This window comes from Canis lupus, chromosome 23, assembly GCF_003254725.2.
Source record: "Canis lupus dingo isolate Sandy chromosome 23, ASM325472v2, whole genome shotgun sequence".
Lineage (NCBI taxonomy): Eukaryota > Metazoa > Chordata > Mammalia > Carnivora > Canidae > Canis > Canis lupus.
This window is the reverse complement of record NC_064265.1, coordinates 41,226,465-41,253,092: the sequence shown is the minus strand read 5'-3', so window position 1 is coordinate 41,253,092 and position 26,628 is coordinate 41,226,465. Positions and strand designations below refer to the sequence as shown.

The following is a 26,628-nucleotide window of genomic DNA, read 5'->3' as shown; positions in this document are numbered from 1 at the left end:
CTTAAAGCTCAGTATTATATAGTCTTCTGCTGTAGGAAGAGGGTAGATAGGCTATGGCTACAAGGGACTGTATAATTGCTGACTCTAATTCATATCATTGTGACACTATTTAACTGCCTATCTCCTACCCAGCACATTGCAAGAGGAAGGTGACTAATTCTGTCAATAGGTGGGGCAGTGGGAAAACTTCTAAAAATGTCACAGAGAGGGGGTAGCATTTGGACTTCCCTTTGATGGACAAGATTTTTCGAGGCAGAGAATGGGGAAAGGACATTTTAGGTAAAGGTAATAAGGTGTGAGTAAAACTTCAAGAAAAAAAAAAAAGTTGTATGACTTGCTCACGGAATCTAATCTGTGCATTTCTAGAATGGGGCATGTGATGGAGAGTGAGAGAGATCCAAACAGACAAGTGTGTGTCCCCAGTTTATTTTTTTTAAATTTTTTTTGTGTCCCCAGTTTAAACAAGTCTGCTAGAGATTCGCCTTATTTTCTAAAGAATGAGGAACTTTCTTGATTTATAAACAGAGGGGAAGGTAAAAGATAAATATTATGCAGAACAGAGCACAGATGGAAGCAGGCAGAGATATAGTGAAGGCTCAGACTTACTTTCTTAATCTTCGCTTAAAACGAATAGGAAAAAACCCCAAGAGAATAAGTCTATGATATGATCTAAAATTTTAATTTACATCAATCACAAAATAGGTGACATTTTAGTCTGCGATAGATGAGTGAATAACAAGAGCCACTAACAGATTTTTCCTAAGTCCTCTTTTTTTATTATTTTATTTAAAAATATTTTTTATTGGAGTTCAATTTGCCAACATATAGCTTAACACCCAGTGCTCATCCGCCAAGTGCCCCCCTCAGTGCCCATTACCCAGTCACCCCAACCTCCCGCCCACCTCCCTTTACACTACCCCTTGTTTGTTTCCCAGAGTTAGGTGTCTGTTATGTTTTGTCACCCTCACTAACATTTTCACTCATTTTCTCTCCTTTGCCCTTTATTCTCTTTTACTAATTTTTATATTCCCCAAATGAATGAGACCATATAATGTTTGTCCTTTTCCGATTGACCTAAGACCTCTTTCGATTTCATATTTTCTTTACTCTCCTCCTTTCCTTTGCATATGGCATGTGTGTACTTTAAAATCTGTATGTCTTCTTGCTTGTGTCTTATTGCAATAATTGTGATTTAATATTTAATGACTAATAAATTGCATAGCATCCATTTAATAATAAAACCTGCATTATAATCATTGTGCACAAATTTTATAATCTGGTTTGAAATTTCTAGGAGAAGTGAATAGAAATGAGCTGAAAATCTGATCATGTTGTGCTAGGTTATCACTGTACTCTTCATACTCAAACCAGGGTCTGCATATGTGACGTAGTAACTGGAATATTTCCTATAGATCACACGAGAGAAGTGTTCATCCCCAATTCATTTAAAACTAATAACATTTCTTTTGATGTAATGTTCTTTGTACTAGTGCATCCTATATCAACTTTCAACTAACTATAGCCTCATTATGAAAAAACGAAATGAGTTCATTTTTAGAAAAATTTTAAAGATGACTGAAAATATAGGCCAGTTAATCAAATTGTCTAATGTGGACAGTAAAGTTGAAATATAGGGTATTGTAATAAATCTCTTGTGGATTTGTGATAGTCCAATTAGGGGAAGCTAATCAGATATTTGGAAGGTAATGTACTACCCATTGATTTTCTTTGCTAGAGGAATGGCATCTCACCATTCATATTTCCCAAAACTTGACAGCTAATTATTATCAATTTTGCTTATTTGATCCATATTTTTCCATTACTTTTAATGAAGCAAACTCTATTGAAATATTGATTACTGGTGATAGCCTTTAAGATTGAATTTGAGACATCTGGTTGTTTCCTGGAGCACCTTCATTCTGAAGAGTGAATGCAAATCCCAGATAAAGAGGGCTTATGTGAGCCCTGCCAGAGCTTTGTCAAATGTTGGATTCAAAGTACATATGCACGAAGTTGTAGGTAGAATACAAGGTCAGAAATATGGGGCATGGAATTCCAAACAGATTGGGAAAAGGAAAATGAAAATGATTGAGAAAGAAACTTAAATGTTATCTTCTCGGCCTAACTAGATAGGATGGGCTTAGTGGGCAGGGCCAGGCAGGGGTCACACAAATTACAGAGGAGTCGATTAACTATAGTAGTTAATCTGGGGAAGTGTTCTTGTCCCCTCTTTTTAAGCCAGCGTGGCCATGATGAGTGATGCTTGCTTTCTTCTTTCTTCCTCTGGTTAAAAAGAATAGTTTCTCTACTCTTAGCTTTCATCAACCGCTGCCCAATTTCCAGTCCCCACTGGGAGGACAAGTGTTTTCAGGATACCTGTTGTATTGTCACAGCTTCCTATTGCTAAATCATGAAGAACAGCAGAGCAGTAGGTGATACATTGTGAATGACCATAAAATAATTATAATACTGTTCAATGTTCAGAAGGCAGGATATAGATCTGCATATTATGATATAATTAGAGCTCGAAATATTGAAAAAAAACAGAGCAATCATTTTGTGTATATTATAAACATATAAATTGTAAGTATTACAGATATATGTATAGGTAAATTAATTTACAGAAGATAGCTTAGAGGAGCGTACATTAAATATGTCAGTGTGGGTGAGGGAAGAGGAATAATACTTGGGGATGGAGGATGAGGGGAAAATGAAGAAACATGAACAGATAGCTATTCACAGACCAATAATAAAAAGTGCTGTGGAATGAGAAGTAAAACCCCTCAAATCACTTTGTCACAGCTGCTGTCCAAATTGAATGAATGAATAAATGAGTGAATAACATTAAAAGCAATTAATGAAAGTCTGCAGTCTGTTTGTTTTTTTCCCGTAATTTGACTAATCAGTGAGTTTTATGAAGAGAAACCATTTTTGTTTGGCAAGTTCTCAAATTTATCCAGTATGATTATCAAAGAGATTTCAGGTAACACTTTGGGTTTGGAATGTTGTTAGCATTGTTTTGAGTGAATTCTCCCTAAAGGACAGAAACTGGCATTTGCATAAAGTAAAGCTGGTGACACAGAAGGGAACTTGTACTATGCTGGGCAACAGCTGGGTAAAAAGCTAGGGGTAACAGTTCACGATTCCTCACTTTTGGTTGGCTGTTTGGCACAGAGAAACCCAGTTCCAAGCAGTAAGAAAATACATATCAGGCCTCTCTGGAGAGAGACTTCTCAATACTTTAAACCACTGACAAAAAAAAAAATTGACATTGTTTTCTTAGCCTCTGTTAATAATTAAAGACCTCTTATCCACTTACATGGCAATGAAGGAAGAATTTTGGCTGAGTTAATTGGTAACCTTAAATAATGTAATTACAAGTGTAAAAACCAAAGGAGCAAGAAGCAGTGGATCGGAGAGGTCCTGAGGAGCTGTTGAAAGTTGCTGAATTAGAAACCTGAGGGATTTGGTACTAGTCCCAGCTGTCTATCTTTAAGTCCCTTCCTTAGCAAGGTGGGTATGCTAACACCTTTAGAAGACCCTGGAGGATTATAAGGTCCTGGTTGTTAAGATTAAATTTCTGGATGGAAACCATGTTCTCTTAGTAGGAAATTGTTAGGGATCTTAGTTTATGCTAAGAGCTAAAGGACTGCAAAGCATAAGTCTGTATCTGATTTCTGAGCACACATGCAAAAAATGTACCTGGCGAACTGACATCTATAAGGTAGGCAGGGGCAGCCCTGGTGGCGCAGTGGTTTAATGCCGCCTGCAGCCCGGGGCGTGATCCTGGAGACCCTGGATCGATTCCCACATCAGGCTCTCTGTATGATGCCTGCTTCTCCCTCTGCCTGTGTCTCTGCCTCTCTCTCTCTCTGTCTCTCACGAGTAAATAAAAAAAAAATATATATATATATAAGGTCGGCAAACTTTTTGTAAAAAATAGTTTCATAAAATATTATAATGATTATATTTCAGAAAATTACAGCTTTGAAGATTTTTTAATGAAGCTGGAGAAAAAAAAATTATGGAAATACCAGATAGCTATTTTAGTACTAGAGCCAAAAATAATAATGTTACTATTATAAATCTACATTTATTTTATATAATCTTTACTTATGTCATGTTATTTTAACCTTATAATTTTCTGAAGGAAAGTGATTCAGTACTATTCCATTTAGAGACAAAGACACTGAGGTTCTGTGTGGTTTCTTTAAATAGGTCACATCATTCAAAGTGTTTGAAGAACACTGGATTTTTTTTCCAGGTCTGACATGGGCCTAAATTTTTTGCATTGTAGAATAACAGGCTTAGTAGTAATAGTTTAGCCCTGTCCTAGTATAAAAACTCCACTATATCCACCCTTGTTTTGAAATGTAACAGTATTGGGTCCTATTATAACTAGTACAAACCATAGGTTATGATTTAGTATGATGTGGTCAATACCTGATACATATTCTGTTAGGAGTTTTGGCCATGAGTACTAGAATAAGAAGACTTTAAATCTTTTCTCTTATAATAGCCTACAAATGTGTACTTCAAAGAATGGGCACTAAAGTATAAAATTGCAAGGACTGCCACTGCACATACACCAATGGAGATAACATTGTCTTACCGTATATCACTGGTATAATAGTTTCTTGTCTAAATGTGTAAAAAAAAAAAGTCCTACTACTCACTGTGTATGATGTAGACAATTGGGGAAATCATGTGAAGTATTTGTTACCAGGACATGTTAACGCACCAAAGCATCATTTAATTCTTGATGTGTTTTCCAGATGTGCACAGTATACTCCTTGATACTGTTTTTTTCCCCAACACCAAATGATTGATTTCCTAGTAATAGGAAAGTTCCCTAGTAATAGGGAAACTTTTTCTCACCTTGTTTTGGGAAACTTCTGGCAGAACCCAGATCACCAGGCTTCTGCCACAGCTCTAAGCAAGCCATATTGGTCTTGGCCTTGGCCTTGGCCTTCTGGACAGAGGCTGAGTATCAGATATCCTTCAGCTACTATATGTATCTGAACTTTCATAGAATATAGCACGTTTGGTTATTTCATGGCCTCTATTGATATGCTCCACGGTCTGTTTGTTTTGGTATAGACTTTGGACTTCCCTGGTTCATCTGCTCCTTTCTGTTCAAGACTGTATAGATGGCCTTTAGAACTTGACCAGGCCCTCTCTGAATATCCCTATCTTTTTTTTCTCTGTGGGAATTTTGATTAAGGTTCTCAAATTTCAAAATAAAGCTAACTAATCATTTCTGTATGTGAGAATCAGTTCGCATTCTCTTTTAAAATTTTCTTAGCCGTCTTTAGATGTTCCTCTCAAAGGTGAAATTAAATAGCATATGTTGACAGAAATAGAGTGAGGAAGAAAATAAATGGCTTAAGCAAAATGTACCAGAGCACAGAGATAAGAAAAGAAATATAGAAAACAATCTGCTATTCATTAAAAAAAAATTCTGTAGCCTTTAGGCTGAGATTTATAGGGAAAAGAAATGCAGAAGAAAAAAGGAGAGTGTAGCTGCAAAATATTTGTCACAGTGTTCATCACTAAACTGAGAAACCTTGTAAAGTTATGATGTTACTGTGTCAGTTGAGAGTCAAAGTTCTCTTGAGTGTATACTGTTGAAAGCCTGAAACCTCACCACTGAAACCTCCTCTGCAAAGGGCCCCTTTATTCTGATTCTGGGAAGCAGGGATAAAAATGACATAGGTAAAAACAGAATCTAGCTCCATGTACTACACCGGACCTAGAACTTGTCTTAAGGCAGTGTCTACTTGGAAGTGGAGTGGAATTGCTTGAGTGCTGCTATAAGACGACAAAATAGGTCGAAAGTACTAGTCACAGATTAGAACAATTGATTCTGACCAAGTATCCGCGATGCATGTTCAATGATGAAAGTAAAAGAAACTTGCAGTCAGTTTTCCACTGGAAAACTTTATAGAAAGCATAAGTTTTTAATATGCTTAGTGCTGATGAGAAAAAATGACTTTTTAGATTTGGGGAGAGTTGGCAAATTCGAGATATGATTAGATTCTTAGCACACAAATATGTCCATAACAAAGGAAATGTAGTGTCTTGTTATGCACAAAATAATAATGACAAAAATAAAATGTATTGAGGTTTTTTGTTTTTTTTAACACCATGTTGCATTATTCTGGGATTTCTTTCCATGCAATTTAATTCTGACATAGGTCTGTAAGTCACCCATTCTTACTGGTCCCATTTTATATATGATAAAACTGAGGCACAAGGTTAGTGGAGGTGTTGTGCCCAAGATCGCGAACCCGAGAAACCACCAAGGAGCCGACACCGATGCAAACACACGAGGGTTTATTTACAAGCTCGAGCTTGGGTCCAAGTGTACCCAACACAGCGGAGCAGGGACTTGGACCCCGAGGTGGGTTTCAGCTTAGTTTTAAGGGCTGGTCTAGGGGACCTCCAGAAGGGGTGGAGGAATTTCTCAAGTTCTGTTTATATTCTGATATGGGGCTTTCAAGGGCATTGAGCTCTGTTCTTATTCTAATAGAGGCTTCCTGCCCTTGGCTTGGGCTCTGTTCTTTTTCTTAATACGGGGCTTTCTAGGACATTAAGCTGTAAGCTGTTTTCTTCCTGTAACTGAAGGAATGTAAATTTCAGCTCTTATTCACAGGGGCCTGGGATGGCGGTACTTGTGCTAACCCTAAACTTGAGGTGGAATGGCCTTGATTTTTCTCGGCCTCCACAGGAGGAGCTAGGATTCAAACCTAAGTGCACCAGCTTCAAATTCTCAACTCTTAACCATCATGCTATTGCTAATTGTAAATATAACTAAATATTGAAATACTCTGATCCATAAGATAAAAAGTAATGAACTAAGAAAAAATATGGCAGTAGGAAATAGCATTTGGATTAGATCTCTGTGGGAGCATTACAGAGTCTTAAGAGTAGTTAGACATAAATAGGATCTTTTCAAGAAAAAAATATTTTTTCATTTATGAAAATGAGAGGCTTTTATCTTAAAGAAAATTTATGTAAAGAAAACAAATTTTAAGTGGAATACATGAGTGTTGTTCCCAACCTTGGCTGCACATTGGACTCCTCTGCGGAACTTTAAAAACTTAACAGATGTCTGGGTTCCACCCCAGATATTCTTACTGAATTGGTGCCAAGTGCAGCCTGGGCATAAGGATTTGTGAAAGCTGCCCAGGTGGCATCACTACAAAAATTGAAGTCTTGAGAGTGGCTTCATGTTAAAGCCTAAGAAGTCAGTATGGAATCAGGGTGTCCTGGGGTTGAAATCACATGTGTGATTTTGGGAGATTCACTTTTCCTTTCTGAGATTATCTTCTTATCTATCCAATGGGGATAATAATAGTGCTTAACTTTGAATTTGTAGAATGCACACAAATCTCTTAACAATGCGTATCATGGTCAAAGATTGAAGGCAGATCGTAGGTGAGGTTTTTTCCTAAATTATGAGACAACAAGGAAAATCAGTAAAGCAAAGCTTTTTTTTTACTGAATTTAATGCTTAATTGATAACTTCTATGAAAACTAAATGATATATATCATATCTATATAATCTATTATTTATCCATCTGTCTATTAATCACTAGCAAACTATGTAGCTTTTTTGGAGTAGAAGTTCATCTTCATTTGCTTAGCACAATCTTATATTCCCAGACACAGTAGAGAGTCAGAAGATGTGCAAATACAAAGAAGGCAGCTTTAAACAATGATTTTCCTATCTCTCCCCTTCTCACTCCCCTTAGAGAATCTTCATAACCCCCCATGTCCCAGTCTTCTGGGATTGATCTCTGCCTTACCTCAATCTTGCTTATTGAAATGTCAGTTAGAAAATCCAAAGCCATTCTTTTGACTATCCTGGAGAAAGCATTTAAATTTGGTAACATGTTAGTCACATTGGACATCATTCTAGGAGGCATAGAACCATGAGTCATTCTTTCTGTGAGGTCTTGTACTGACTCCTGACTTAGAGTCAACATCTGCTTTTCTGATTCTGCTTAATTCCCCATTTCCTGCTGCATAACCATGACCATGTGAAAGTTTCAGGTTTTTGACTACCATAAGCTACTGTTTCCAAGTAATGGCAAGATGAGCAAGTGCTTTAGGAGATATCACTCAAGAATACATGCTTATGAGTTACTGCAAATATCTTGGCTGTTAACCTTTTTCATTGGGCCAGATATATTTAAGAATGTCCTACTTTTTCACTCTATCAGAGTTAAGCAACTCTGGTTAATGTGGACATAGGTCTTTTTCCATTAATTAATATGAAAAGACTACGGTAAAGATGATGCTTTAGGCTTGGCAATAGAGGAATCTTTTCTTTTTAAAAGTCTAATGTATATATACTTAATTTAAAAACTTATAACTGTTAAGTTTCTTTAAAGAAATAATTTAGTTGTTATATATGGCCATTTTCCATGCATTCTACATGTATTAGTTAACATCATGTATGAACTTGATGCTATACAGCTAAAGAAACCAAGAACATCCAATTAGAAACTGATAGAGGTTAAATTTAAATGTAAGCAGGGCAGCCCTGGTGGCACAGCGGTTTAGTGCTGCCTGCAGCCTGGAGTGTGATCCTGGAGACCCTGGATCGAGTCCCATGTCAGGCTTTCTGCATGGAGCCTGCTTCTCCCTTTGCCTGTGTCTCTGCCTCTCATTCTCTCTCTGTGGCTCTATGAATAAATAAATAAGAATCTTTAAAAAATAAAAATAAAAAATAAATAAATGTAAGCAGTCTGATTCCAGAAAATGAGCTCTAACATTATACCCTATCACCAACAGCAAAGGTTTACAAACACAGTAATGCCTTACAGCATGAAACAAATTCCTTTTATTTTTTCCTAGCATTTTATCAATGTCAAATGATAATATTAGGTTCATTATTTCTTTATTTAACTATGTTGAGAGATGCCTTGCAAGGAAGTCCCTGATCATGAAGTTATCCATCATGAAAGTTTTCTTTTTAGTTTTCAAAATAGGCAATCTGAAGCAGTGCTCCTCTGATGTATTTCTTTCGGAGCTCCACTTTCTTTCTGAAAGTCATTTCCCTTGGACAAATTTTTTCAATTAGATAATTTTCTAGTAAAGCTCTAGCTTTATTTCTCAGCTTTTCCAGTGGTTACTCAAAATCTGACATTTTTTTCTGATTGCCTTTTAAAATAAAATCCCAAATTTATGTAATTTTTTTTGCAATAAACTACCTAAATTGGAGCTAGTAATAAATACATCTATGAGCAGTTTCTAAAGGCTCCAACTAATTCTCACATAGAAACATCCTAAATAGAGTAACTCCTCCTCAACTTGGAACCCTCTTTGTTGGTAGGTAATTATTACCTAAATATTATGTACAAAAAGGAAATTGCATTAATCTTTGGAGCTCAAATATCTAGTCTTGCCAACTGCATATGCAGAAATTTCACACAGATCCCCCTGGTATTTCTGCAGGACCATAGGGGTGCCCTTATGAGAATTCACACACCTGTCTTCTGCAGTACCAGATGGCATCCATCAACTCTTTTTCCTTCCTGTTCTGACTTCTCTGTGAAGCTTCTAGAAGTGTAGCATCAAAATGGTTGGTGGCAAAGTGCCTACTGAGAATATTGTAAGAACTTCAAGATGCACATCAAGAGTACTACTATACAAAGCTGTGTCCAAAGCTGCCCCTCCTTGGGAGATGTGCTGAGTTCTGGATAGACAAGGAAGAATGACGCTGTCTCCAGTTCTGCATTGCCTTGTGTCACCTCAGTATAGAAACAGCAATATTTTTACTCAGTGTCTCTTAGAAATAGCAACCTCTTTTCTGGCCCTATGCCATTTTTCATAAAGGGCTTAAAATTTGTCCAAATGATTGGTCAGGGAGCAGATACCCTATAATAAACTCCATTTCTTTTCACCAGTTTTCTCTCCCGTGGGGATCTTTATGAAAACTAACGTTAAAGCTCCTTTCTTAACCTTCTGTGCGATCCTTATCCCCTTGTCCCTGCACAGAAACTGGAATGGCAGTTATATAACTCCACTCAGCAGAAGCATTTATTCCAGGATTTCCTTGTATTTACTTTTCCATGGCTGAGAGCATTTTCCTTCTACCAAATCATGACTCATTTCTGTTGGGGAACAATTAAAAAAGAGAAAAACTGGAAATAGAAATGGGGAAAAAAACAGACAACAGAGTTTAAGAATAGAGGATCTTGTAATTAAACTTGGGAGCTACGAAGGTCAACCAGAGTGTTAGATTTGCAGCCTGAGATTTTTTAGAAATCAATTTTAGGGTGTTCTGTGGAAAAACAGACTACAAACAAACCTTTTGATCTAAAGTCATCCTAGGCTGAGCTGAGATTCTGTAACCCCAAATTTTGGGGAGAGCTGTTGAAAAATATCTTTTAGCATAGCTGGGTATATTACATAAAGAACCCTCATTTTCCCATCTCCCACAAATTACTTGTTTTCAGGACCGTGGAGAGATTACAGAGGATATTAGTAACACCAAACCAAGTATCAAGCAACTATTAACACTTGGGTGGAATCTCAGATCTGGAAAATGAAAACACTTCTAAGCATATATATTTTCTGCAACCAAGACAAAAAACATAAAAAATCTGCATGAAGCTTTTTGTAAGAGAGAATCTAAGGCCAATCTCTAGTGAACAGAAGGATATTAAATGAATAGGATAGAAATGAATTTTAATGGCTCATTATTAGTAATTTTGATGTGCAGAACACCTTTTATACTTTAATGAAATCTTTTTATTTTAGTGATTGTAAAAGTCACTTTGACATGTAACTTTGATCTTCCATATTCTATTTCAGTCAGAGAATTTTATGTTTCTTGATGAATAAGAGAGGGTCTGCTTTTTTCTCTTTACAACTCATCTTCATAGGGTGAATGGCTGGCTATGGGTTTCATAGAATTTTAAATAATTCATCCTTCTGGATTACAAATGATTATATTTTTTTGTGAGTTTAATGAACATCCCATTATCATCAAGGAAATGCTTTATTCTTTTAAGAGGCCTTATGTTTGTTTTAGAAAAATCTGGAACATTGGTCTCCACCATGCTTGTGTGTGTCATAAGAGAATAGTAATAAAGGAGGCACTCAGTGTCAGGATCACCTATCACCATGTGTTTGTTAGAGGGTATGTGATTATGAGAAGGAGAAAGCATCTTGTTGGACACCTCACCACTCATTCCTGATGGGGAGAAAAAGATCCTTTCACCTAGAGTAGTGGTTTAGATGTTAACAGGTAAAACAGCATATCTGTTTTTCCTGCGAACTTCATTAGCATCCAAATAAGAGTGGAGGGCTTGAATTTGTGAGAGAAAAGACAAGGCCAGTAAAGGGAAGTTTCCCAAGGAAAAGGTTTGGGAAAGGAGTTCAGTAGGCAGCAGCGGGAACAGGAGGAATTAAAAAGGGAGAGGAGAGAAATTGAATAGTGGGAGGGAAGAAGGAGCAAAAGAAAAAAGCCAGTTGCCAAGATCTATAGCCAACCTTTCTGTAGTATGTGACCAAAAATTAAGTCAGTGTTAAAATTCCTGCTGTTCTCTATCTACTGCTCTGTGAAGATCTACCAGATTCTTCCTTATACTCCTATTGTATTTTGGGTGCATGTCTGATACGGAGGAACTAGTGAGGTACAATGCCCTTAGGAACAGTGATGGTAACTGTTCACCTTACAAGGATTCCAGTGGAGACAGGGTTGTGTGCCGTTCCCTTTTCCTCTCACAAACCTAAATAGTTATCCCTGGTTTCCTATGCCAGCGGTTAGAGAAGGCGGAAACTAGAATTCCTGGATAGCAAGGACTATTTAAAAAGACTGAAGGGCAGGTGCTGAAACACCAACAAGTGATAGCAGTCAAGGTGGGGAAGGGCTAGAAGCACTATAAAAAAATGAACGCTAAAGGATGACTAGAGTTAGTCAAAGTGAGGGCTGAAAACCCAACAGAAGTATAAGTTTAATTAAATTTAAGAGAAAATTTACCAGATGTTGAAGGGACGAAAGTGTAGAGGATGGAAAAGAAATTATATATATATATTTAAGATTTTATTTATTTATGAGAGAGAGAGATAGAGAGAGAGAGAGAGAGGCGCAGAGACACAGGCAGCGGGAGAAGTAGGCTCCATGCAGGGAGCCCGATGTGGGAATCGGTCCTGGTCTCCAGGATTAGGCCCTGGGCTGAAGGCGGCGCTAAACCGCTGAGCCACCCAGGCTGCCCTAATTATATATTTTTTGAGCTCAGAGGTGGACATAAACCCCTTGGAGATCACAAGCGGATCCAGGTACCATCTGAGGACGTGTGTGGGCATTTTCTCAGAGTTCCATTAAGAGGCAGAGGATACTTACCATTATAAAAAAGACAGAGGGAACAGAGCTAGTCAGTTTGAGGAAGATCTTCACAATAAAGACCTGAAGTTATAGATGTTGCATGGTCTTTCATCATGCCTTCTGTGGCATGTGGCCACCCACAACTATTTGAACGAAGGGTGTTACTACTGAAAGAGTGAGCAGTTATTTGGCACACCAAGGATTTAAAGCAGCCTTCCTGTCAGTCAGCCCCTCCCTGCTTTGTCCCCAGGCAGTTCCCTCCTGTGAAAATAAGAAACCCTTAGGCTCTTCTCCTGGGACAGCAGAGAAAAATGTCAATTTAGAGGCAGAATATAGAATCTAAACCCTGAAAGGGATCTTAATGAATTTCTAATGCAATTGTCTCAGAGAAAATATTAGCCCAAAAAAGTAGGTGTTTTTTTTTTTTTTTTAAATACATTGTAACTAAGGAGAGAGGGTGAAAATTCATTTTTTATTCCAGTTGTAGGATAATACCCTCTACCCCTGAGAACTTATGAAGTGGAGTGGAAAACCCCTGAACAAAAATGTTTTTAGATTCCTTGTTATTTACATTATTTCTTCTTGGGGAGCCTGGGTGGCTCAGTTGGGTGAGTGTCTGCCTTCTGCTCATGCTCAGGTCACGATCCCAGGATTCTGGGATGATCAGGCTCCCTGCTCAGAGAAGAGTCTGCTCCTCCCTCTCCCTCTACCTGCCACTCCCCCTGCTTGTGCTCTCTGTCAAATAAATAAAATCTAAAAGTATGTAAATAAATAAATGATTTCTTCTTGCTAAAATCCCCATGAGGTATATGTATTTTTAAACTTTAGCATTAAATTCATACTGGATACTGAGAAACAAATACTCCATTAAAAAAAAAGAAGCAGGAAATGAACATAATAGAAGTAAGTCTGTTGATTTCTAATTAACTGACCAGAGACTCAACAGGCTTATAGATCAGAGGGTGTAGTTGTGGAAAATGATTTTCCATCTCTAAATATTTTATAGATGCTTTTACCTAATATTATTTCCAGAGATACATATTATAGATATGTAGGCAGTTTGCTAAAAAATTACTACTTGAGAGTGAAGTCTGTGTGGTCCTCTCACCACTTAACATGAACTGATGTACATGATTGCATGGTCCTGAAAGAAGCAGGGTATTGTATAATTCTATGTTACTACATATGCTATTCTTAGACCTCCTATTACACTGAGGTCCTCTATAATAATGACAGATGTATGATTCATCAGGTTGTCATAAAAAAGATGAAAAAAGATTTTAGAAAGCAAAAAGAATGTGAACACTGAAAGAATATATATAAATGGAATAAGAAGGAGGCCTCAGGATTTTGTGATTAAATCCATCAAAAAATATTGACTTAGCCTTTTAACCTTTTATTTAACCTTAATTCCACAAATAGCTAGTTTTTTTTTTTTTAACTTTTATTTATTTATGATAGTCACACAGAGAGAGAGAGAGAGAAAGGCAGAGACATAGGCAGAGGGAGAAGCAGGCTCCATGCACCAGGAGCCCGACATGGGACTTGATCCCCGGGTCTCCAGGATCGTGCCCTGGGCCAAAGGCAGGCGCCAAACCGCTGCGCCACCCAGGGATCCCTACAAATAGCTAGTTTTAAGTGGCTTATCGTTATGTGTATGTGTCTTTATTTTAAATTTAAATTCAGAGCTACCTAATATTGAATTTTATTGAATGGTGATTGCACCCGTCAGTGTTCCAGCATGAAACAATTCCATTCACATGGCTCAGCTAAAATTTACTGAAAGGACTGATTATAGAAGTGTGGCAGCAGTAAGGAAGCCACCCCAGAAAGTGAGAAAGTAAGGTAGGGGGAGCCAAAGATAATCAACAATGAAAAGCTGTTACTACCGCCTGGAGAGTAATATACTAAAGCCTAATAAAAAGAGCCATGGATAAAGTGACCCCTAAACTCTTAGGGGTCATAGTCAATGAAGGGATGCAAGCAGTGACACAAAACATTGAGCTGACATGTGGAGTAGGGAGAGGGGGAATGGAGTAGGAGGGTGATTATAGGGAAAGGAAAAAATTACTCCAGTTCTCCCTTTCTCCTTTCAATCTTTGATCTCTTGCCCATGCCTTCCTTTAGCCAAACCCACTAGAAACCAGAAAGCAAAAAACCTGGGTAATATATTCTCCGAGAGTCTACTGCTTGGGACACACAGCGAGACAGGAAGATGTGGAGAATGGATCTGAAAAGAGAGAGAATGACCACTGTGATCTCAGATGTTAAGAATCACATAGCACTTTCTACTGATCCAAGCCAGCAGAGAGATGATGAGTGAAAGCATGCTTACCTAGTGCAGAAGGAGGGCAGTGAAGGATTCCATTACCAATATGGTCTTTCTAGTCAGGAACATGTTCATAAAAAAAAAAAAATTGCAGAGAGCAGATATATCTATTTACGTAGTCAAGAGTGTTGAAATTATTTTTTTTAAAAAAGATGTAAAAGTGATTTCTTCTATATAAAATTCATTCACATTTCCATGAACAAGACGTATTTATATTGCTATCAGTTTTCTGCAATTTACAGAGTTGTAAAATAGCTCAAAGATGAAAAGGTGAAGTCAGGATAGCCTGGGGTAACCCCTGATTTCTTTAGTTATTTCAACACCTTTCATAAGTTAATCAAGATCAGAAAATTAATAAATTACTCATAAGTTACTCTTTGAAATCAGTTCCCATGTTGAAATATTTGTCCCCTTTTTGGTTTTTAGCCCTCAGTACTTAATCAGTTATATTTTTATTGTAACACTTTCTTTACTGAAAGGTTTAGCAAGAATAATGCATTCGTTTATCTCTTCCCCCAGATATGCAGTGGCACCCTGTCCCTTATCTCATACTGTTCATGTTTCCTTTACATCTTCTAGGTTTGTGTCTCTTGCTTATCCCCAATAATCTTTCAACCTTATAAGCAAGGATAGCCCTTAAGGAGAACTTATGCATTCCATGCTGTCTCTCTGCCCGAGTTCTCAGAAGTCGCTCCCTCTTCTTCCCATCCATCTGGATATTATTATTATTTAGTCTTCAGGGTAACTACTAGTCGTCTTTTCCATCTGACTACTGAATGCTCTAGGTTACTCTTGGATATACTGAATTGGGTTTTTCATTGTTTTCTAATCATCTCGTATGTTTTCATTTTATGTTTTTAACTAAATGTGGATCATATTGTGATAGAGCCCGAACTGTGAGTTTGTTTGCCAGTACAACCAATTTAAAATTGAATTTGAACATTTTTTTAAAAAAGATTTTATTTATTTATTCATGATAGACCTAGAGAGAGAGAGAGGCAGAGACACAGGCAGAGGGAGAAGCAGGCTCCATGCCAGGAGCCCGACGAGGGACCCGATCCTGGGACCGCAGGATCGTGCCCTGGGCCAAAGGCAGGCGCCAGACCACCGAGCCACCCAAGGATCCCCGAATTTGAACATTTTTAAAAGAATACACTCCCTCCTTCCTTTTCCTGAACTATCTCCATACACTGTCATTATACATCTGGGCATTTTTACTATTGTGCTCTTTTCCTGTATCCACAGGCATTTGACTTTGGTACCTTGTTACAGAGATCGACGAAACAAGCTATTTGCTATCAGGAGCCTAGTTTTATACTGAACTTACTTCCTTTTTGCATCTGTGGCTTAGCTATGTGAGTGCGTGTGTTTGCATATGGATTGATTGTTTTTATAAGTCAATCAGGAATATGCCCTTTGGCTGTGTGAAAAGTTAGTGATAGTAACATGAGTTCACATTTGTATATTCTGAAGCTTTCAAGTATTTGTATATACATTTTCCTATTAAAATCCCATAATTATCTGATTGTCTCCATTTTACAGATGAGCAAACTGAGTTCCGGATAAATTAAATGCTTTGCTAAAGCTCACACAACTGGTAAGCAATAGGTCTACTTGTTTTTAAATCATGTGAAGAAATTCAAGTAAATGAAAAGTCATGCATGTGGTCTTGTTTCTAATAGAAAGGAAAATTGCATTTAAACAGTGCTATAGGCATTTTAGTAGGTTATTTTGCTAGAGCACTGAGAAAATAGTAGGAAAACCTTTAGTTTTGCAAATAATCTGAAAGCATTTTATCTGTAAACATACTATTTGGTCTGTGAAATGAGCATCACCTCTACCCCCATTTATTTATTCTATTCTATTTCCTGATTGCTTTTGCTCATATTCCACTGTTCTTTTTCTCACAAGGTTAAAAAGAACACGTGCAGCTGTCTACACAGAGCAGACTCACACATACACATGAATTTAATTTTAAAAAGGCCAAAAAATAAGAGGACCAACTAAATATGTTAGATTTTGATTAGCTCCACTATTAAGAATTCATTAGATATACTGAAATATTACTTTTAAGGCTGTCCTTATTTCTGAGGATACCATATTAGACATAGAGTATTTATTTTTCATAACTGACATAATCTAAACTTGAAGTATTTCCTAACGATATTAAAATAGATTACATTAGGGTGTCTGGGTGGCTCTTTCGGTTAAGCATCCAACTCTTGGTTTGGCTCAGGTCATGATTTCAAGGTCCTGAGATCAAGCCCCACATGGGGCTTCAAGCTGGGCATGGAGCCTGGTTAAGGTCCTCTCCCCCCCCCCCCACTGCACTCCCTCCCCAACGTACACACTCTTCTCTCTCTCTCTCTCTCTCAAAAAAAAAAAAAAAAAGAAAAAGATCATATAAAATTTTGTGTACCCCTGCAAAAAATTGGAAACAAGTTGACTGTTGAATTTATTAGAAATGTAAATGAATTAAGGAAATGGAGGTTCTGAAAAGCATGGAAATCAACGAAACTTTTTCTGAGTATGATTTGATTAATTCACAAAACATTTCTTATTTAGAAATACATTTAATTTAGTCAACATCACAGGGAAGAAACTACTTCGCCACAATTGAATTTTCTTAATAACTAAAACTTCCTATTTAGAGGACCAACACTTTAATTTTATTATGGATAACAGTATTTCCTAAATATATCATACTCTATATGACTTCTTAAATAGCACTTTACACACATCATTATAACATGGCTCATGATTATGAAATTGATGTGTATACTCTGTTATAAACACAGCTTCAAAAAAAAACAAAAACAAAAAAACACAGCTTCAGGAACTATTATGATGTGAAGGGTTATTTATTCCTCAACTAAATGGTCCCAAACTGCTAATATATTTGAATGCCTTCATTTGTCTTTTTAAAATTCCTTTCCCCCCTAAATTTTTAATAAACATTCTAAATATACAACAAAGTTGAAAGAATTTTATGGTAAACACCCATATACCTAAAGCCTCGATTTTACTAATGACATTGTACTATAGAATGTACTCACTTTCTTATAGATCAGCGCATCAATGCATCCCTCTATCCATTCATTCATCCACTTTATTTTTAAAATTCATTTCACAGTAATTACAGATATGTTAGTATGCTTCTCTCTGAAAAATGCAGCATGCATATCATTAATTAGAGTTCAATGTTTGATGTAGTTTCTTCTGAGGTAAAATTTATATAACAATGACACAGAAATCTTAGGTATACAATTGCTGAGTTTTGGCAAGTACATATACTCACCTAAACCCTATCAAAATTTCATTTTGTAGTTTTTTTTTAGTTTTTAAAAATTGTAGTAAATATACAAACTATAAAATTTACCATCTTAGCCATTTTTAAGTGTACAGTTCCGTGGTATTAAATGCACTCGTAATGTTATATGACCATAACTACTACCCATCTGCAGAACTTCTACATCTTGAAAAACTGGAAATCTATACAGGTTGTTAAACAATAACTCCCCATTCACTCTTCCTCTCAGCCACCATTCTATTTTCTGTTTCTGTGATTTTAACTACTTTCATTACTTCCTATAAGCAGAATTACATAGTATTTGTCTTTTAGTCACTGAATTATTTCATTCCGTGTAATGTCCTCAAGCTTCTTTCATGTTGTAGATTTATGTCAGAGTATCTTTCCATTATAAGTTAACAATAAATATTCTATTATATGTATATACATATTTTGTTTTTTCATCTGTTGATGAATATTTGGTTGCTTCCACATTTTAGTTATTCTGAATAATGGTGCGATGATATATATATTTCTTTGAGACCCTGCTTTCAGTTCTTTTGGGTATATATCCAGAAGTAGGATTGCTAGATCATATGAAAATTCTATTCTTAAATTTTTGAGGAATTGCCCTATTGTTTTCCACTCAGCTGAACCATTTTACATTCCCATCAACAGAACACAAGAGATCCAGTTACTCCATATCTTTACTAGTATTGTTATTTTCTGATTTTTTTGATGGTGGATATCCTAATGAGTGTGAGATGGTGTCTCATTGTAGTTTTGGTATGCATTTCTTTATGGTTAATCATATAATCTTTTCATGTGCTTTTTGGTCATTTGTATATCTTCTTTGGACAATGTCTATTCATGGCTTTTTGCTCATTTTTGAATTGGGTTTTTGTGGGATTTTTTTTTGAGTTTCAGGAATTCTCTATATATTTTGGATATTAATCTCTTATCAGATATATGATTTGCAAGTATTTTACTCCATTCTATGGATTGTCTTTTGATGCACAAAGTTTTAAAATTTTCATGAAATCCAATTTTTTTTTTTTACCACCTGTGTCATTAGTGCCATATCCAAAAAATTATTGTCAAATCCAATGTCATAAGTTTTTTGTCCTATATTTTCTTTTAAAATTTTTAGGGTTTTTTAGGTCTTACATTTAGGTCTTTGATACATTTTGAGATAATTTTTGTATATGGTGTTAGGTAAGTATTCAAGTTCATTCTTTTGCATATGGATAGCCAGTTTTCCCACCATCATGCGTTGAAAAGACTGTCCTTTCCCCACTGAATGGTCTTGACACCCTTGTTAAAAATCATTTGACCATTTTGTGAAGGTTTTTTCTGTACTCTCTTTTGTTTGGGTTATTCAAGATTTCTTGATATTCCACATGAATTTTGGATTTCTATTTCTATAAGAATTGTCATTGGGATTTTGATAGAGATTGCATTGAATCTGTACATCACTTTGTGTGGTACTGAATATTAAAGATGTGTTTCCATTTGTTTATGTCTTTGTTAATTTCTCTCAACAATATTTTGTAGTTTTCATTGTGTAAGATTTTCATCTCCTTGGTTAATTCCTAAGTATTTTACTCATTATTTGTCTATTAAGATTTCCTATTTCTCCATGGTTTAATCTTGTTAGTCTTGTGATCTAGGAATTTGTCTATTTCATCTAGGTTATCCAATTTGTTGACATAGTAGTAATGTCCCCACTTTCATTGTCTATGTTACTGTCCTGTTTTGTGTTTAATTTATTTTAGTGAAAAATTTAAATTCCTTTCTGGGAATGCACAGAAATGCATTAGTATCTCATGTTATATAGAAACAAAAAAATACAATTATAAACTGTTGTTACAGTAATACTAGCTTTATAATTGGCCATGAATTTACTTTTCTTGAGATCTTTATTTCTTCATATAGCTTCAAGTTACTGTCTAATATCCTTTCATTTCAACCTGCAAGACTCTCTTGGAGATTACTTACAGGGAAGGCCTAATGGTAATAAGTCCTTCAGATTATATCTGATAATTTCTCTAACATTTAGGAAGGTCAGTTTTGCCAGATACAGGATTCTTGGTTGAAAGTTTTTCTTTGAGGCTTTGAACATATTTGGTCCATGCCTACTGGCCTCAAAAGTTTCTGATGGGAAATCTGATAATCCTATTGAGGATTCCTTGTATGTGATAACAGTTACTTCTCTCCCTGCTTCAAGATTCTGTTTTTTGAATGATTGAATAAATGTATCTTGTTGTGGGTCTCTGAGTTCATCTTATGTAGAATTCCTTGATCTTCTTAGATGTTTATATTTATGCCTTCATCAAATTTGGAAAGTTTCAGCCATTATTTTTCAGATATTCTCTCATCTCCCTCTTTCATTCACTCTCACTCTTGCTCTTGTTCTTGTTCTTGCTGTCTCTCTCTTTCCTCCTAGGACTCCCACATTCTTTCTTATGGACGAGTAATATTCTATTGTATATATACATATGCCACATCTTTTTTATCTATTTACGTAGCAAAGAAATTTGGGTTGCTTCTATATCTTGGCTATTGTAATTAATGCTACAATAAATATAGGGGTGCATATATCTTTTCAATTTAGTGTTTTTATTTTCTTTGGGTAAATATCCAATAGTGGAATCACTGGATCATATGGTATTTCTGTTGTTAATTTTGGGGGAACTCCATACGGTTTCCCACAGTGTTTACACTAATTTACATTCCCACTAACAGTACATGAGTGTTCTCTTCTCCATAGCCTCATCAGCATTTGTTATTTCTTGTCTTTTGGATACTAGCCATTCTGACTGATGTGAAGTGATAACTCATTATGGTTTTGATCTTCATTTTTCTGATGATGAGGTTATGGGATATTATTTTTATAAGTATATATAGGTTACATATTTATATAAATATATATGCCTCTGTGCCAAGGGTCACCTGAGGCATAAATAAGGTTTCTCAAATCTTTTCTGAGCCTGAGCCTTTCTCTGGGCACGCACAGTCACTTTGTAATTTTCTCCATATTTGCAGTTGCTCTTGAATGTCCTAGTTTTTAATGTTCCATTTTCAAAAGGGAAAAAAGAAAAACAAAGTGGGGGTAAAGGTTGCCAGCTCTTTAAATTTCCAGAAGTCACTTCAGCTGGAGGATGAAGAGTGTGTGTGCAAAAATGACTGCCCATTTTTTTGCACCTTTGTCATCAGGACCAGCAGTCAGAGACCACATCCCTGATGTTTGATCCCCTCAGTCCATCCCTGAGGACTGGGCACTTTATGTCTACCTTGGCTCCTTCAAGTTGTGTGTGAACTGCTCCAGGAATAATCGTGTGGCTGTCTACCACAGGGTTGGAGAAAAAGGGGCTGGGAAGCTGCTTCTGTGCTGAGATAACATTGACTAAAATTCACTAAAATTTACTGTCCAAGCCTTTTCCTGGAAGTTGCTAGCCTTCAGTAAACTCCAGATTTCTAAAATAGTTACATTGGACAGATTTGACAGTGCAATTGTTGTTTAGAAGGGAGACAGATTCCTGGTGCTTCCTATTCTGTTACCTTCCTAGAATCCTCTACCTCCCTCATTTACTTTTGATAGTATTTCTGACTCTTCCCTTATTTGTCTTTTTGTTCTTTTTTGGGGAAGTCATTCTTAAATATATCCTAAATGGAGCTCAATGCCCCTGACAATGTTTTATGTTCCTTCCTGAGGAAAACTTTTTAAAATTTTCTACTTGGTAAATGTGAATATAAGATTTTAGACTGAAAGAAGAAATCAAGCTAAATAAATAACCTGGAAAAAAAAAACCAAGTAAATATAAAATATTTTCATAATAGACTTCTAAAAATCTAATACAAAATTAAAATTTCACAAATAATTAGCAAGTAATTCAGTCTTCCCAAGAAAGTATGAAATGATAAAAAATAACCCCTCCCTTTCCCATTTTTACCACTCAAAAGTTTCTTTCTCCAAAGGTAACTATTGCTATTACAACTTTTCTGAAGTCCTTGAAAAAATATGCATGTAATAGCATATGTATAAAAAAGTAATATACATTACATAAATAATAGTTATATATAATTTTTAATCTTTACTTGAATGTAGTTATAGTATGCACGTTGTCTGTACTTCTGATATGATAGTGTTATTTCCATAATGGTAAATAATGATACTAACATTACATACAACCTAATCTATTTAAGTACTGATTTAAAAATGGACATTTAGATTGTTTCCAGATTATTTTAGCCAATGCGTGCATTCACCAAATTACTAGCAGCAGTATTACTGGGCCAAAAGTTATTTTTTTTTTTAAAGATTTTATTTATTTATTTGTTCATGATAATCACAGAGAGAGAGAGAGAGAGAGAGAGAGAGAGAGGCAGCGACACAGGCAGAGGGAGAAGCAGGCTCCATGTATGGAGCCCGACTTGGGATTCGATTCCGGGTCTCCAGGATCGCGCCCTGGGCCAAAGGCAGGCGCCAAACCGCTGCGTCACCCAGGGATCCCCAAAAGTTATTTTTAAAATTAAGAATTGGGATCCCTGGGTGGCTCAGTGGTTTAGCTCCTGCCTTCAGCCCAGGGCGTGATCCTGGAGTCCCGGGATCAAGATCCACATTTGGCTCCCTGCATGGAGCCTGATTCTCCCTCTGCCTGTGTCTCTGCCTCTCTCTCTCTCTCCCTGTGTCTCTTATGAATAAATAAAATCTTTAAAAAAATAAAATAAAATAAAGAATTTACTTTTCTGTGAATAGTGAATAGTACTTTGATACTATCTATTAACAGAGGGCCTTCTAAACTTCAAAACTTGGAAAAACCTCAGAGGAGATGAATTAAAATATGACTCTCCCCAACAGTGTAAGTACAAATCAAATTACTATATTATTAAAATTGATTGAGGAAAATATTTGCCCAAAATAAAAATCAATACCTTATAGTATACAGAATCCTGGGGTTATAGTACCCAGTCCTCTCACCTGGCAGGGAATGAGGATTGCAGAGTGAGTGGGACATCTGAAAGTTTCCTTGGCCACATGGGCTTTGTGGAGCCAAGGGGGTAGGCAGGGAGTGTGTTCCTTACTGGAAGGTATAGATTTCTTACTGGAAGATAAAATCAAGGGAGCATAGAAAAGAATCAAACCTGAGGAAGAAGGGAAGGTAGTAAGCTATAAAATGTTGCCCCCAAAAGTTACATACATAGGAGAAAACCCAGAGGAAGATAGCTTTAGAGTGTGGAGCCAAGGTAGTAACTGTATATACTCAGTCTGCTTTAGCAAGATTCTCAAGAGAACTAATTAAGTTTAAATAAATGAGGAAGACAGGCAGCTCTTAATTTATTTAAAATTAAGTTTAAATAAATGACGCAGTGGTTTAGCGCCACCTGCAGCCTGGGGTGTGGTCCTGGAGACCCGGGATCGAGTCCCACGTCGGGCTCCCTGCATGGAGCCTGCTTCTCCCTCTGCCTGTGACTCTGCCCCTCTCTCTCTCTCTCTATGAATAAATAAATAAAATCTTTAAATAAATAAATAAATAAATAAATAAATAAATAAATAAATAAATAAATAAAATAAAGAAGGCAAACACATGTAAATAGACAAAACAACAACAAAATAAAGGACACAAGGAAACACATCACCAAAGAGGTGATGTAATTGGAATTACCATTTGAAAGAAGATTCAGCCTTTGCAAAAATTTAATAAAATACATTGAGATAATGACATGCTTTTATTTATTTATTTTTGCTTGTCAGTTTGTGTCTCTTTTCTATCATTTACCTATTGCCTTAATAATTTGTATAACAAACCACTCAAAACTTAGTGGTTTAAGAAAACAACCATTTATTCCTTTTCCCATATTAGTTCTGCCAACTGGACAGTTGGGCAGTGCTGATTGTCAGTATTGACTGTGCTAAATAATTCTGGTTTTGGTTGGGTTTCACTGACAAGATTAGCAGTTTCCATGCTCTTGACTTGGACGTCCTTGGCTTTCTTCACATGTTTCATCCTCCAGCAGGATAGCCTGGTGATTGCATGGATTCAAGAGAGGAAGCAAAAATGCACCCTTGCTTTTTTTGCTTTCATTGAGTTTGTTGGTATCCTATTGGGCAAAGCAAGTCACACGGCCAGGTTCAGGGTCAGTATGGAAGGGCACTATCAAAGGGTGTGGTTACAGAGAGGTCTGAAACGTTGGGATTATTAATGCAGTTATTTACCATTTATTCCCTCTTGCTTCTGGGCCTTTCCCCATGCCTATATAATTTTATATCATTCTTTACTTTTCTCATCCCCTTACCAATAGCTATTTAGCCTTCAGACCTCAGCTTCAGTGTCATTTCTTAGTAGTCTTCTTGCCCCCCTTTCCTCTCCTACCATTGGGTTAAGTGCCAGTACTGTGTGCTATTATAGCATGCTGCACATTTCTTACCATATTTCTTATTGGATTGGATTCTCTTTTAGGATGGGACCCATGGCTTGGTTTTAGAATTGCTAAAGTAATTTTATATGGATTCTCAGGAAGACTTTAGCTTAGAAAAATTACTACAGTATTTCCTAAGTATATGTAAATAACATTTTCATTTATAAATTAAATGACTAAAAGTAACTTTAAATGTTGTCTTTAATTATTTAAAATGAATATAAAACTTAAAATTCTCAAAACGTAGAGGTGAAATATTACATATCAAATGGGTGCTCAAAGCACATCTTATAGATCAAATATTATTTTTCTGGGGCCGAAGAATCTGTCCTGATCTGTGTTTTTTTTTCTCTTCATCTTTAATTTGAATTGTGTTGCAGCATTATTATGAGTAAAGGCATGAGAATCCTGTTAACGTGACTCTGATGTTTTTGGGTAGTAGGAGCACAGAACAGCTGATCCCTGTCATAGGTTTCCAGGTGGAGTGGCATAAACTGGCCATGTTGACCGTTATGTGATTAAAATGAAGGTCTCTTGGATGGTTAGTTTGAAAGGGTAGCTGGATTGTTTTATAAACATCTAAGAACTCAGTCTCCCTAAAACACAAGCCTCATATTAGTTCCACAGGAGAGTGAAGGAAATGGATGTGTGAAGAGTTCTTATCTCTTTTTCTTTACATCAGAGAACTCATAGTGAAAACAAACTCCTGGCCATGAAGGAGACAGTTAGACTTAAAGATACAAAACTTTTGGAGAAGATTGAAGGATTTAGGTTAACTATAAATATAAAATAAAGGCACACTGTTTGAGGGAGAGGTCAATAAACTTCAAATACATTGAAAGGTATTGGTGCAATTTCTTTCCTCAAGGTCCTAAAAAACTGAACAGATATATTTTTTAAATGTGTTTGAGATTTTCTCAGTTGTAAGCCAGGAACATATATTTTTCAGATCAATTTCCATCATTATTGAGTACCTTAGTTTATCATTTTTTTATCTTTAAGGTTAAGTTTTCTAAAATGTACCTGGAATTTATTCCAGTCAGGTATGGTATAATAGCAGAATGAAAATGATTGTCATGGAGGAAGAAGTTCATGCAGGTTCACATGGGAAAGACCAGGGATGGTCAGGAGGTGGATTTAGATAAAAATCTTCTGAGCTAGCCCATAAGGGTTTATGAGTTCCCTGATACATTAAATTCAGTTCAAGATGGGTATCCTCTTGACAGGGATACTGTAGTTGAAAAATTTATGTGGATGATTTGACTATGAGAATAAGTCTCATTTCAATTTTTTCAATGAATTAATGTCTTTAGATGACAATGATCCATCCCAATCTGGATCTATTATAGCATTATGGTTCATCACATTAATTAACACTTGAGAATGTATTATGTTGGAATATTCCTTAACTGTTCTATACTTGTAGGCATCATCTTTCCAACCAGATTATAAATTACAGGTTTTAAGAAATCTGTTTCTTGATAGAGATGCACTAAATAAATATTACTTGAATTGAGAAATTGTCACTGAGATCTTTGGCAAAGACTGGGGGAAAAAATCACACTAAAAAAGTTGATTTCTTAAGTGATGCTGTCACTGTTGATATTTCACCCCTCTTTTATGCTTCTTCAAGGAACACAACCTCTATTAATAAAATCACCCTCCTTCAAGTAAGTTGCTTGATCCAAGTTGACAAACTTGTGTCTTGGGCTGTTGAACAATATTAAGATAGTCAATTAGCCCAAAGAGTAACATTTTTAACTGTATGTTTTTCTCTTGGGTCTTTCAGAGTAAAGATAAGAGTCATTTAAAGTCATTTAAGTTTGATTTTGTTTTCATTAACTCTCTTTAATTGCAAAAAGCCCTGCTATAGCATTAAAGATGAGTCCCGGATGTGCTGTGTATACTCCAAATGGAGGTATAAATAATAGCTTCAAACACTTATGAATAGTCTCCAGGCATAAAAATATGGCCTTGATTTAACTTGAATTATGTAGATGACTACATAAAAATGAATTGATATTTTTCTTTAAGTAATGAGATATAATTTCTGTCATATTTATAAGCTCATTAAATGCCTGCTTGATTTAATTTTGTATTGTTTCCCCCAGTTCCTGACTTTTTAAAAAATGGTTTTAAAATTTATTTTTAACTATAAAAATAACTGACTGAATATTATTTTTCCATTTAAAGATAGTAAACCAAAAGACTATGTACTCAGTTAAAAATCCCAGTCTCTTCCCTTAA

General features: G+C 36.1%; 1 long non-coding RNA gene across 3 annotated transcripts in view; it reads left to right on the top strand.

Annotated features, from left to right (window-relative positions):
- Positions 1–26,628, top strand: part of LOC125753391 (uncharacterized) — a 111,979-nt gene that overhangs the window by 61,618 nt on the left and 23,733 nt on the right. For all 3 annotated transcript variants that reach the window (XR_007405092.1, XR_007405093.1, XR_007405094.1), the window contains exon 4: positions 16,215–16,269. This is a non-coding gene — a long non-coding RNA (uncharacterized LOC125753391). The remainder of the gene's footprint in view (positions 1–16,214; positions 16,270–26,628) is intronic.